Below are 12,047 nucleotides of genomic sequence, written 5' to 3'. Positions count from 1 at the left end.
ATATGCTGAGTTTTACAGAAAGGTAATTATGGAGTGGAAATGGTGGGGAAGGTGACTCAAGTGACTTATAATCATTGGCTCAATCGGCACCTGAGTAGCACCTGACCTCACTGGTTATCCTTGAAGTTGCCTGCAAAACCTGAACTTCAAGGGACACACAAGACACAGACAACATATTAAGCATTCATTTCGCTGAGGGAAAAATTTCAGTTCAGCCCAGTACAGTAGCTGGTGTGCAGAGTCTCAACACACAAATACTACACAATTAAATATTCCACAGACACAAAATCAGGCTCTCGGGTACTTCATGTCTGAGAAACCATTCAGTTAAGATACACTTAAATAATTTCCAGGCTCTGTCATTGTATATGAATGTGAAGTACTCTTTCTTCTTCTCATGTTTTAATTTTCAAAAGCTTAAGACTAATAATCTGATTCAATCTTTTTTTTATTTTGCCTTAAAACCCCCTTTACATATTCCGAAACACAGGTTTAAAATTTTTTAATGTAGGATTTTGACATTTCATTTAACATTTTTAGAATTTAACTCCAATCATAATTTGTTGGATTTCTCCTGACAATGCATTGATAGTAACCCTGAGTTTGTCAAGCCAATATGTTTGTTATTTACTTTCCTTTAAACCAAACCCTCACTAGCTCTTTATCCTGGCTCAGGGAATAACTTTAATTTCTCAGTGCTGAAAAATTTAGGAGAACTATTTCTGGTATGGTGGTGTGCAGGCATCTGTCTAATTGCATGATAAAAACAATTAACTATTTTTCCCTCTTTGAACTAAACCAAACATGTTGTTTACATTTTACAGTTTTGCAACTTCTCCTATTGCCTAATCAGGATAACACTTATTCCACCCTGAATAAAGAATGGCATAGTTCAACAGAGGTTGTTCTTCTTCTTCTTTAACAGCATAATGTACTGGAACACAATATAAAAATGCAAATGGCTCGATTCTGATAGCATCTCCCTATGGGCCTAATCCATAAAACATGATTGAAACTTATACATGACCAATCACCAGTACAGATGCCAAATCAGCCTCATAGGAGACCCAAGAGCTGGGTTATTTAATCCCTGCTGGGAACATGAAAGCACATAAGAATGAGTAACACTTACCTGCTCTGATTAGGACGATCAAATGTGTCACAATATGGCCTTTGTTTTTCTGTACTAATTACCGAAGTGTTTATAGAGAACCAAGCACGCTTTGCGTCATATAAAAATGACTTCAGAACCAGCATATCCGGGGGGGGGGGGGAGGGGTCTCATCACCTTTCCTTATGATCTAACCCTGAATCACACCAAATAATTTCAGCTGTGAAATATAAACATCCATCCATCCATTTTCCAAACCGCTTGTCCTACTGGGTCGCGGGGGGGTCCGGAGCCTATCCCGGCAACAATGCTAACCACTGCCCCACCATGCCGCCCCCTAAAATATAAATAGCCTATGGATATAAAAATTATACATTGTAAACATTTAATTAAAAAATATTTCACAAAAAGGAAACTTAAAATAATAACAGTGCAACAACATTTCTATGTAAAATAAAATGACTGGGTAGTTAACTGACAGACAGACAGACAGATAGATAGATAAAAAAAAAACTGTAACAAGCTAAAATGAATAGCTTCAAAATATAGTGCTGAACCTTAGGAAAACAATCTGACAAGTGAAAAAGTACCAGCTGAAAACATTGGCTGTATGGGCAGAAAGCTAAAGGGTTTCTGCAGTTACATGTTTATTCTGTTCGGCGGACATAATTTTCCAGAATCTTCCCTTTACAAACTGCGTGTGTATGACTTCAGTCAGAAGCACCTCTAGGACCCAAAACAGAGGCATTTCAGCAGAGCGCTTCAGTGAAATCCCACTCGTCAGTCCACTGACATTGTTCATAACCTTTCGGTTTGCCAGAGTTTTCAACAAGTGCTAAGGTTTCCTCACTTCCCTCCATATTCCAGCCTTTGTTATGCAGTTCTTATAAAGTACTGTCTAGGAAGGTAGGTATTTGTAGAGCAATGTCATTGGCCAGATTTGATTCTATCTTGTTGCAACATCTCATTAAAGCGATATAGCATGATAAATACCGAACTGTTTTAAAAATAACCCAGTCATGACTGACAAAGTTTCAGACGTGTATAATTATGTATGGCAGTTCTCTTGATGCGCCAAGGACTATGAATAATTACTTTTTTTGTTCTCTCATTAATATTACATTTATCGTGGGGTATTTTAAATCAATTACGATATTGCAGAAGTTTAACTGTATTGGACTAATCCAATTTCCTCATTATACTGGCCAATAACGGCCTCACCCCCGTTATCCATGTTAAGGAACCGCTCTGTTGAGACGAATTTATGAATAATAATTTCCAAAGATCATACTGTACATGCATATCGATTTTTCTTAAATAAACGTTTTTCAAATGTGTTATGGCAAATGCTGAAGCTGGGAAGAAAGTGCTGATTAAAACAACATATTCTTATATAAAATTGTCATCCACACTGTGAGAAAATAGGCTACTATAGACCTGAAGATAAGGTGCGGTCATTGATATGAAAAACAAATAATAAATGGGTTCGGTAGGACTCACTGGTTATCTTTGAAGATGTGTGCAGCAAGCAGTCATAAGGAGAAATCCACAGGCACCGCATCAACAGCCTTCCTGGATAACGGCGAAGGAAATCCATCCGTGATTTACCAACAATTTAGCAGGATCCCACTGAATACCGCGTTAATAAACGCATTTGAAGCGACCTCCGCAGAAAATTGCATATGCCCTAACGATTCTTTCCCTTTCCGGTAAAATTAATGATTCGACTGTCAAAGTACTTTAGCAATCAAGAAATTTAAAAAGGAAACATATCTATGTATATATACATATCGAACTCCCACTAATACCATTTCACTGACATTTTGGTCGAGGTGGGAAAGCCGATGGGATATAATCTTCCTTTTAGCCTTACATTTTCCTTAAGCGATATTAAGTGTAAATTAATGTCATGATGCGCATTTATTTGAACTGACACTAGGGTAGCCTAATACAAGCAATAAGTAACAAAATTAATTCATAAATAAATAAATGATTAGACATAACACATGGGAATGCCCGCATGGTAGCACATACGTTCCTTCCTTAAGGTTGCACTATTTTTTTCCTTGGATCTCGACCATTCTTAAAACTAATCGGGAGACTGTATAAAACTGTAATTTTTTTTTACAGAATTCAAAGATAATCAGGATTTTCATGTCTCAAGAAAATAATTGTGTTCATTGACTTCCTATTGCTTTAAGATAAAACTTCTTTAAGCCTTGCTTCGCAGTGTACCTAAAACAAGGCATATCTGATTAGATTTCCAATCACAGCCCAGTGCGGTTTTCCTGATTCCTATGAAAAACTTTGTTTTTTTCATCATTACATATCAGATGTGCCGTGGGCTGCGGGGAAACGTCTTCCTTTTCTAGACGGTTTCGACGTGGAGTCAATTGCCGTTCAGAGGATTTTAAGCGCACATTTCCATTTATACTCAGCAGTCCTCAAATGGTGGATTTTTGGAAGTGTAGCGCCTCTCAGGAAATAAAAATAGGGCACTTTTAAAATTCGGTATCACTAAATTTTCACGAAAAGAACCAAAATATCACTCTCCCCTATGGCTATTCACCGGTATATCCAAAGATAAAGCATTTAAACGTTCTGATTCATCATAGTTCCGTAGCTCTGGTTCCCGGGATTAGTAACACTCTGTCACGAATAACATCCATCAAAATTCACGTACATTTATCCACTGGAAAAGAAAGCAAATCTGCGCGAACTCTTTCTGTGGTGCATTTCGAGGTATTTTAGTCAGTATGTAACGAGCAATCCAGGCAGGGTTAGGAAAGAATTTTATGAAATCCATAAATATTTTCTTTTGCTTCCCCCGGCGGCTTTAGCTATGCTAATAATGCTGAAAATACACCTGCATTCGACTGCGGATAAAACTGAAACATTTAGATTTGCAATGCTGAAAACCACCTGGATAAGTCAGTTCCTGCGTACATCGCATCTAAGACAAGCAATGATACACGTCGCACATCCACAAGAAAGGTACCCCCTTTTTTCACAGTCGTATCTCATGAGCTTTTAAGCTCGCCAGTTTGTAATCCGCGACTGTATCCGAAACAACTGGTGGGTCTCTTCAGGCGTGCAGGTAGACGTTAAAGCAAGAAATATCTCATAATCATTCCTTCGACGTGCGGAGAGGCTGCGTTTAGCGCATACATGTGCTGGTGGTCTGTCTCGATGTATTTTCTCACCGCACCGTTTCTCAGTCGCTTCTGTGACGGGAAAATGACCTATTTCCAAGATATCCTTTTTTTGTTTGCTGCTACATTTTCTGTTGTTTGAAATCTTAACGGGGGGAGGGGGAGTCAGCTGTGCGTGATTGTGTGTCCGCGCGTGTGTGTGCGCCCACCGCACACCTACCGTTTAATCCGCAGCTGTTTCTACAGAGACGAAGCGCGTCGGCCACCTACCGGCCTTTAGCTCCAACCTTGAGACCCTCTCGAAGCAAGTCAGCGTACGGAAACGCGGCTTCTGTTAACCTTCACAATACGACAGGGTGCTAGGTGTCGATCTGCGACGTTTGCGGACCAAACATGTCAGCGTTTGAGACTACCGACACCCATAAGGTAAATATTAGAGTACATTATGTACACCCCACCAGTTAAATTAGGGGTAAGGCAAGTTTGTGAGATTAAAAACCTGAGCAAGACCTCGGCACTGATGAAATGCAATATGTACCAGTGGAAGAAAATAAATAAATAAATACATTTTACACACACATATATATATATATATATATATATATATATATATATATATATATATATATATATATATACGTACATATACATAGCTCATAATACAGGAATCTTAAGTCATGATTTCTACTGAAGTATTCAGCCCTATGTCGTTTAAAAAAAATGTAACAGACGCCGCTTAATGACATACAGAGTGAATACTAATGCAAATACTTCTGAAGAAGAAACATTTGTTGGCACTAATTCCATTCATTAGAAGAAATGTAAATTAATAGCATTTTTCTGTCAGCCTTACTGTTATTGTATGTTTTTTATTTAAAACGTGTGATTTACACTGCGAAGAAAGGCTTAACATTTTAAAACAGGGATTAAAAACACTGGGCTGTTCTTTAATAGGGTCCCTTTTACGATGTGCTTGTTGATTGTAGTTCTGTGAACTCCAGTGTGATTGCAAAATCTTTTCAGTGCTTAGACGTTTATCATCTTGAGTTAGATACTTTGAAAAATATGCATAATAATTCGTAACCGAATCGAAATTGAATAACTCTTTATCATAACTGCACTACAAGAGTACATTTCATTTTCAGACTTAAACTATTTATCATCCTGTATTTCTTATGGTCTTTCGCAAAAGAAGGAAAATATTTCTTGGGTTGAGGTGGACATTGGTAACCTGGGAAATTTTACTTTCTCACTTTAAAAATATGATTATAATTAATATATAATTAATAATATTAATTATATATCAGAGGTATGATTCTATAGTCACCCCAGCAGCAGCACTACGTATCATGAGAATCAGTTCACTATAATTTGGGTTGTTTGTATAGGCACAAGGAAAAATGTGTTTATATAATGATAAATTATTGGATACTGACATCATCCATTGTTCGCAGGTAATGCAGTATATGAATTTTTTACATCAAGCTGTTTTATTGGGTTAAAAATTTTCAATTTTTTGGAAATTTTCAGGCTAAAAGGCAGCATTGCCACAGAAAGTTCTGAGAATTAAATATTGCTGATAGGAAAATTGTAATGGTATTCATCCTGAATCATGAATATTATCTGGTAGCAGGAAAATCTGAAATATGCAAAGGCCATTACGCAGTACATTGAACAACAAACTGCATTCTATTTCTGTGCTTTCAGAATAGGACAAATATTGCAAGGGACACAAAATATTTCCAGTCCAAGACAAACTGCTACTGTAGTCAGAAGGAGAGATCTTTTCAATGTAAGGTTAGCTGGACCAATGGTGGCAGTTATATGGAGAGACAGAAATAACCATGAGAATCTGTCATTGAAATCGAGTTTAAAAAAGGTTCAACATAAGCATGAGGCATCTGCTGCTGTCATCTCTCTTGCTTGTTTGGGCCAGATGTTGGTTTTTTGGAGGAAGCAGGTAAATGGAGCTTGCTGCAAAGCAGCAGGATTTACTGTGAATCTTTGTGTTGATTTGGGCCAGCTGTAGTTGATGTGTTTGTTTCATGTTGCAATAAAATGCGAGGTCAGTGTCCTGCGATTCAGAGGGAGAAACCCTGAGCAGCTTTGGCAATGTCTGCTTTGTACCCTTTCCAAAGCTTTGTACCCTTTCCAAAGCTTTGTACCCTTTCCAGAGCAGAGCATGTCTTTCCCGGAATGGCTTTCATTTCCAAAAAATCAAAGAAGTAAAAGGTCTCTGTTTAGTTGATTATGGATCATAGAGTCAAGTCAAGTAAAAACTTTTACTAAGGTCAGGGGTGTCGTTAGACCTATTTTAGGTTTTTTGGCCTCCTCAAGTAATTGTGTATTTATTGTCTTAAGTCATGAACAGTTTGCCATCAGCCCCCATCCATTCATCTCTAGATATGCCCCTCACTACGATACTCAAGGATACACGAACGCTTTTTATCATAAATTTGGGTTGTGACTTACTGACCAAAGAATCATGTGGCCCGTAAAGGGCTAAACCACTTAAGAACCCCTGGACTAAGAGATAAGCTTCAATGGATGGAAGAATATCGATTGAAATTTACATCAGATATTACCATAATATGCATGGTAAGAATTAGAAAGTAACTTGGGGATGGACAAAGACACTGTATTATATCAGTTACAAAATCAGGCTGATATTATGTCTACTGGTAAGGTGCACCCTGGTCTTTTAGCATCGGTTGGTCTTGTGAGAATGATACTGTAGTTGGAGTTCATGTGATCTGTCATTTTATGCTAAAGCTCTGGGATATTTTACATTTTTCCTGCTTCCAGTGTTTGTTATAACCTTAATGAAGTAGGTGGTCTCTTAAACATATATATACATGACAATGCACAAGAAAAAAAAACATGGATCGTTTTCACGGTGTATGAAAGACATTCGTTCTGTCTCCAGGAATAAAATGGCAATGATTAGTCCTTCACCATCCATTTAAACTCTTCGTGCCATGCTTCTCCCTCCAGCACTGTTTTAAACACTCAGCGGAATTTATGTTCCAGAACATAGCCATCCTTCTGATATCCTCTTCCCTCACAGTGACATGGAGATCAATGGACAAGGTCAGCGACTCTGCTGAAAATGTGTTTTGACTGGGTGTCACGACTAGTCAAGCATTATGCCATTCTGCTCCAGCATAATTGCACAAGGATTAAATAATAAATGATGAAATGTGTTACTGAAAGATATCATGAAGCTCCCTGTCCATTGATGTGACTAAGGGATTAAGGCAGACCTGCCCTGTCTGCTCAAGGCTAACAATGCTTGAGATGCAGAAGTTGTGTATCACCAGGATTCTTGTCTGCTTGCTCATTGGGAAGCTGATGCTTATTGACTGGTTTGTAGTTGCCTATAACAGAGAAAGAATCAACAAAAGCAATCCCATCTGAGCAACCTTCTTTACAGAACTCAGAGTCCTACTGAATTTGAAAGTCACACTGTTTGGTTGGAATGCATTTAAGGCATTTATTTGCACTAGGTATTTGTACTGTTAATATAACCATTCTAAAGAAAATTATGAAAAAATACTCTTATCCTGGGCTACCCAGACGCAAGTCGTAGACTCACTGTGAACCTTTACTGGATACGCAGTATAAATGAGTAATGGATGGACAGAAATGCTATACAGATACTATGGTTTGTCTTATTCGGAGAAAGCTTGGATATTTAACAGTTATGTTTATTGGATGCTGTTTTTTACATAGCATTCTAATAGACTTTCTCAGTTTCCTATTTCACTATATTAGTGACTAGCCCTTTGCCCTGTTAACTTACCCAGCCTTACCCATCTTTATCAGCATACTTTTGGTTGCTGAAGTATAATTTTTAAAAGGATCCTTTTAGCAAGCTGCTACTTTATTTGTCCCTAAATTCGATATTTCTAATATTTGATTAACTTTAAGCTCTGCGATGGATTGACCCCCATCCTGGGTTATTCCCTGCCTTACACCCATAGGCTCCGCACCTACCTGCGACCATGAATAGGACAAACGGTTTCAGAAAATGGATGGATTAACTGCCATCTAATTATGACATGTGTCACTGAGTGCTACGGTATCCCTTCAACTGTATCTTTCCTAAATAGTGACTATAGCATGATGTAAGGGTAAATATCTAAGAGATATTTAGAAGTATAGTGGATATAAAAATGTACATACCCCTGTGAAAATGCCAGGTTTTGTGATGTAAAAAAATGATACCACGATAAATCATTTCTAAACTTTTCTAACAATTAATGTTATCTATAACCTGTACAATTCAGTTGAAAAAAAAAAACAAATATGTTAGACGGGAAATACAAAGAAATAAAAAAAAAATGTTAAGCTGATTGCATAGGAGTGCACACCCTTAAACGGATGCTTTGTTGAAGCACCTTTTGGTTTAAATACAGCATTCAGACTTTTTGGATAGGAGTCTGTTAGCATGCCACATCTTGGCTTGGCAATATTTGCCCATTCCTCCTTGCAAAAGTGCTCCATATCTGTGAGACTGCTAGGGCACGTGAGGGAGGAGCTCTTCAGCGGTGAAAGCTAGCACACACCTCCTCACATTTACACACTGACGGTTACCCACTTGCATATACTCTATGTGTTGTAGTGTCTGCTGGTCAAAATGAAGGCTATTGGCATGATTCCAGTCATGGTCCTGCAGGCACTTGTGGGCAGGTGTTGCCACAGAAGAGACGAAGTCTGGTCGTTCAGTCCACAAATGCAGACCAGTTCATCCTGTACACCTGCTCACCACAGCTAGCTGAGGTGACACAGCCTAGATAGTCTTATTTTCCATCTTAGGACAAAACTGACTCTTATAGCCAGTAGGAAGGACATTGTGGAAGGGAGTGCGGGAGGGAGAGTCAGGTGATTAGGTTTTGGCGAGCTGATGAATTCCACCTGTCTCTTGTATGAATTGGTCTGTTAACCTGGGGAAAGTGGCCTCACCAGTGCCCATGTAGCCTCGCATGATGAAGCTTTTATGCCCCATTTGTTTGGTTTTCACAGAAATGTTGGTTGTCTTGTCATTTTTACTTACACAGTTTGTGTCCTTTCTGTCCCGCGGCCACCCTACCAGAATTCCACTGTAAAGGATGGAGGACAGTGTATCTTCCAAGAAACGTCCCTATTTACAGAAAAGCATATACCACATTACACCAGCAGCAATATCTATGTAATGAATATTTGACGGTATTTATGAATTATTGCAAGAGTACTGGCTGTGTCTGGTTATTGTATTTCAACCCTCATTTTGACACCTATGGCAGCAGCCTGTTTGATGTGTGCTGACAGAAGAGCTTATTTGCTTCTCCACCAGCCTCATCAATTTAAAATCATACCATTCTCTTTCAAGCTGTTAGTGGAACATAAAACTAAAATATTTTAATTCATATAGAATTAAAAGCAAGATGAAGTGAGAATTCAAGAATAAATATTTGCTGCCTTATTCTGCTGTTCGTTTATCCATTGAATTCATTTCTATGTGTGTGAGAGAATAAGTAAAAAGTTGTATAATAACATCATCATCATCATCATCATCAAGGGCCAAACTGGTGTATTGTTTACACTTGAGAATTTCAAACATTTACTTAATTTTCTAGGGTACTGCATTTATTCCAGGTGTATGGTCAATTGTTTGTGTGACGTGTGTTGTCATTTTCACAATATATTTCAATCATAAGTAATGTAATGATAGTAACCAAAAAGAAATAAAAATTTTTGGTACAACGTGATCTAAAAACAGGGCTAGAAAATGGGGACTGCCCACATGAAGAACCAGCTTGAAATGTAGCCCATGAGACAGGCGGACCATATCAACTGGTCTCAACCAGTATTAACAGGTCAAAATTACTTACTAATAGATCTGCAGGGAAACTTTTACCAGCACACACTAACTTAATCCAGTAGGCCAGTTCAGCTATTCTAAATCCCTTTTGCACCAGAAATGTTTCCAGTGGAATTTACCTTGGTAGAGCATTTTTTCCAACATGGTTGAGATCCCTGAATAATTCTCACATTGCAGAAACTTCTAGCATGATTTGGTGAAACGGTATGTATTCCATTATGTTTCGGTCAAAGAGTAAGTCTGTGCATAAAAACATAATAATAAAAGAGCTTCAATAACAAAAAACACTAAATGGTATTTTTCTGTTGACATTTTTCACCAGAAGTAATCAGATTTTTCATTATGTGGACTGTTATCATATCGTCATTATTATGCACTCACAGTATCTGTGTCACGCGAAACGTCGGATGTGCCGAACGGGAGATCGCTCAGGCAGCGCGAGCGATCAGGAAAAGGCAGGCAGGCAGAAATCGGGGCAGACTGGGGTTTATTTGGGAACACGAGTTGACTAACACCAGGTAACATCAATGACAGACACGGAAACAGGGGAGACCAGGACTTAAATACATTAAAGCTGGGCAACATAATCGGACAGGGCTGGAAACAATCGGGGAAGCACACGTGGGTAATCAGGGGGCGTGGCACACATGAGGAGCGGACGGGTCAGGCATCACAATCTGCCTCTATGGCACAGAGGCAATGAATGGAGGATAAAGCAAAATGTTTAATTATACTTAAATCCAACATAACAAATTCAGTTAGAGTTCAGTAATTCAGTTTGTATTCTCATATGTTTTTCCAGTTTTTTGTTGTCACTTCTTCTTAAAACAAATTCAGGTATGTTGACAAAATATTGTAACTTGTAGCTTGATTAATATGGTCATGCCATATCGTCCACCCTTAGATTTTCCTAACCCCAGCTTTCAGCATAGACATTTCTTTAAAGTATTTTTCTTGAAGTTTCCAGTGTTGCAACTGTTGTCAACCTGTCACCCCAAAATAGCAACAAGTAATCATCTACCTATATCAGTCACAAAGAGGAAAATCCTCAAACTGAGACATAAGAAGAAATCTTGTTTTTCTGAAGTTAAATACAGCATCAACAATCAGATTCCATCCATCCATCTTCTAACCGCTTATCCTGGTCAGGGTTAAATTGAAGGTTATGAGGAGAGGAGAGCTGGAGTCCCAGGCAGCACAGGGCAAAAGGCCGTGGTCCCCCCTGGATGAAATGCAATATCTGATTTTATGTGAAATATTTCAAGCTGTAGAATAAAAAAACTGGCCATGGGAAATATCTGAAATTAAATAGCAACAGCAACAGCTCATACAAACTTCCCCATGAGATTTGTCTTAAATTTTTAATTAGATGAATAGTTTCATTTATAAATGAAAATACAATTGTCTGGCTGCATTTGATGATATACATGACTGTATAGTATTTATGCATGGGGGTGTGATTTTCTTTTTCTTTTCTTTAGGTTTGTAAGGGACAGTGTAATGTGGAACCAATTTCCTCTACTGTCTCCTGCCAGCCAGCTATTTGGGATTTGCATGGCATTAACAATCCGCCTTCGGGTGGGAGACACTTGCAGCATCAAGATATGAAGTAGAAGATGATGAGTGAGTGAAACAGTCCAACTTTGTCAAATAACATCTACAACTTATTGCATTGGGAGGGCTTGGAACATTAGAGAGATGGGAATTTCAATTCCGCAGAATGCCGAACACACCATTCATAAAGTCCTTCGCCGTATCACAAAATGCCACAGATAATGCATTGAACTTTTCTCTGCCTCACAAATGTCTCCCAAAAGCTGACTGTCATCAGAGGCAGCCCAGAACTTGGTAACCAGTGAGGGAGAGCACAGTCACAGCATACCTTCTGGGATGTTTGTTATCTATGTATTAGGAAGCATGT

General features: G+C 38.4%; 1 protein-coding gene across 3 annotated transcripts in view; it reads right to left on the bottom strand.

Moving 5' to 3' along the window:
* Nucleotides 1-4,656, bottom strand: part of LOC125704318 (leucine-rich repeat-containing protein 4C-like) — a 40,598-nt gene extending 35,942 nt beyond the window's left edge. Inside the window, exons 1-2 of one of the 3 annotated variants that reach the window (XM_048969784.1) lie at nt 4,534-4,656; nt 2,612-2,683 (exon numbers count right to left, since the gene is read on the bottom strand). The gene's annotated coding sequence lies outside the window, so the exon portion shown is untranslated. Of the gene's footprint in view, nt 1-2,611; nt 2,684-4,033; nt 4,410-4,483 lie in introns of those variants that run through there. The other 2 variants (XM_048969783.1, XM_048969785.1) reach the window with 2 other exon arrangements.
* Nucleotides 4,657-12,047: the final 7,391 nt, after the last annotated feature.

Source organism: Brienomyrus brachyistius, chromosome 11 (assembly GCF_023856365.1).
Source record: "Brienomyrus brachyistius isolate T26 chromosome 11, BBRACH_0.4, whole genome shotgun sequence".
Taxonomy (NCBI): domain Eukaryota; kingdom Metazoa; phylum Chordata; class Actinopteri; order Osteoglossiformes; family Mormyridae; genus Brienomyrus; species Brienomyrus brachyistius.
Note: the sequence above shows the minus strand (reverse complement) of the source record. Positions and strands in the feature narration are given on the sequence as shown.